The 2,306-nt window shown below is 53.0% G+C and overlaps 1 non-coding gene across 1 annotated transcript; it reads right to left on the bottom strand.

The window, feature by feature from the left end:
* Positions 1-447: 447 nt before the first annotated feature.
* Positions 448-519, bottom strand: TRNAE-UUC (transfer RNA glutamic acid (anticodon UUC)). The gene has a single exon. It is a non-coding gene; the product is annotated as a tRNA-Glu (tRNA).
* Positions 520-2,306: the final 1,787 nt, after the last annotated feature.

Consider the following 2,306-nt stretch of genomic DNA (forward strand, 5'->3'; position numbering starts at 1 on the left):
GAATTCCTGTACAATCGGGATCCCCGGGAAATCACAAGAGGGACACCTAGTGGCCGCTGATAGCTCAAAGACAGCTGGTACACCTTCTCACAACTACCTCGTTATTCAGCTTGCTGGAAGAATACATTGCGAATGACCGATTCAAGAGTGCAAGGGAGAAGAGTGCTCCAAAGTAGATGTATACATCGCAGCCGGGTTTTCCAGCAATTTACCTTTCTGATGAGCTGGTACTGCACTTTACGCCCACATAGAGCACCTGACTGGGTGGGGGACTGCGTGCGCATGAAGGTGGCTGAGGGCAATGGGAGCAAAGCAACCTGGGACACAGGGGATCCAGCCCCTTTCCTCTGCTTTCGTCTATAGGTCGGGGTGCCTTTTTAAGGACCTTCGATTAAAAAAAGCTGAGCTGCGTGGACAAATTACGCACGTCTATGTCTTAGAGGGATCTTCCCTGACCGGGAATCGAACCCGGGCCGCGGCGGTGAAAGCGCCGAATCCTAGCCACTAGACCACCAGGGAGGAGATGCTCTTGTGAGCCTGCCTTGCTCACTTCCTTATTGTGACTAAGCTAACTCCACTGTATAGATTGCCCATAAAGTACGAGTGGGGAAAAGTTAGGTGTCACACAGTGTGTTTGTCATAAGCAATTACCTTTATCCTCCTGCAAAAGCCTTTTTACTCTGCAATCACCTCTTGCTGGTCAGCCTGCGCTGGAGCAGCCAGCATGAAAAGGGAGCTGAGTAAGGCAGGGCCTAGGGTCTCACCAGGGTGGCCGAGTGGTTAAGGCGTTGGACTTAAGATCCAATGGACAGTTGTCCGCATGGGTTCGAGCCCCATCCCTGGAATGGGTTTTCAGTGGGTGTGTAGGAACTTGCAGATGCTTTTGTAAAGCATTGTCCTCTGCCCTCCTCACCCTCCCAGTGCCCTTCCTTAACAGTCCCAATTCACGTCTCAGCTGTGGGGTCTGCTGCTACTCTGCACTTAGCATGGATGCTTCCCAAAGCAATGCAGTGCCACCTACGCAGAGCCCCTGCTTGGAGAAATACACCTCCTATGTCTTTTCCCACTGAAGGGAGCAGGAGGAAGTACTTGCTTCCTGTGGAACATGGGCCTGCCACTGGAATTTGTTAACCCGCCTCTTGCGGATTTCTCCCCTTTCTTTGATTTACACCTGCAGGCTCTCCCTTGCCATCGGAGCAGGATCTGCTGATGCAGGCCCGGCTGGATCAAATGTGCAAAGGCTTGTCCCCAGGCCTCGGGAAAAAATTGAGCAGAGATTCCCGCCTCCGCCTCCTCTTGCCTTCCGAACGGGCTTCCAAACGGGCAATGCCCTGACGGGTCCCCCACGCTCCATCCTGCCCATGCCCACACCCCTGTATATGAGGGTGACCCATGTCCCTCACCCTCCATGCTCGAACAGAAGACACGTGTGTCCTGAGGGGAGCGCCAGACAGGCATTTCTCCGGCCAGGCAGACCCCTGCAGCACCCGTTAAGCTCCAAAGCCTGTACATTCCCAAGATGCCACTGGTCACTATGCAAATCAGACAGCCCTGGCCACACCCTCTCCGCCGCTGGGCTCTGCTGCTTTCGGTACGTGCAGCTCAGCTTTTTCTTACCCTGAACCAGACTTCCGTTTCAGCAAAAAGGTGGGTTGCAGTGGGTCCGGGATGCCATTTGGAGACAAAGCCTGCGGCCCTGTCAAAGATGATTTCCTGCCGCACACCATGTGGTCAGAAGCCTACGAAAAGAAGCGCACCTCGGAATACAGAATCTCACTTCCTCAAGAGCCTTGCACAAGAGATTTTCCTCCCGCCAAGGAAAGCAACTCAAAGGGAACCTTGCGAAAATCAAATTAGGAGCCATATTGCGGGATGCTAGGCAAACTGTTTGTCAGAAAAGCAAATTCATTTTGAGAAGCCCTGACCTGCGGGAAGGAAAAGCGTTCAAGGGCAGAAGAAGGACTGTTCCCTGACCGGGAATCGAACCCGGGCCGCGGTGGTGAGAGCGCCGAATCCTAACCACTAGACCACCAGGGAACCCACAGCCATACAGCAAAAGTTCCTACACTGCTCTCCTAGTGACAAATCACATGGGGGCTGAAAGCATATTTTATTCTACAGCGAATATGAATCAGAACTTGAAAAAACACTCATGATTCCACCAGACTGTTTGTCACTTCCAAGCACAGGCCATCCCCTCCCCCGTGCTACTGAACCGACGAATTCCTGTACAATCGGGATCCCGGGAAATCACAAGAGGGACACCTAGTGGCCGCTGATAGCTCAAAGACAGCTGGTACACCTTC

Source organism: Triturus cristatus, chromosome 5_2, assembly GCF_964204655.1.
Source record: "Triturus cristatus chromosome 5_2, aTriCri1.1, whole genome shotgun sequence".
Taxonomy (NCBI): domain Eukaryota; kingdom Metazoa; phylum Chordata; class Amphibia; order Caudata; family Salamandridae; genus Triturus; species Triturus cristatus.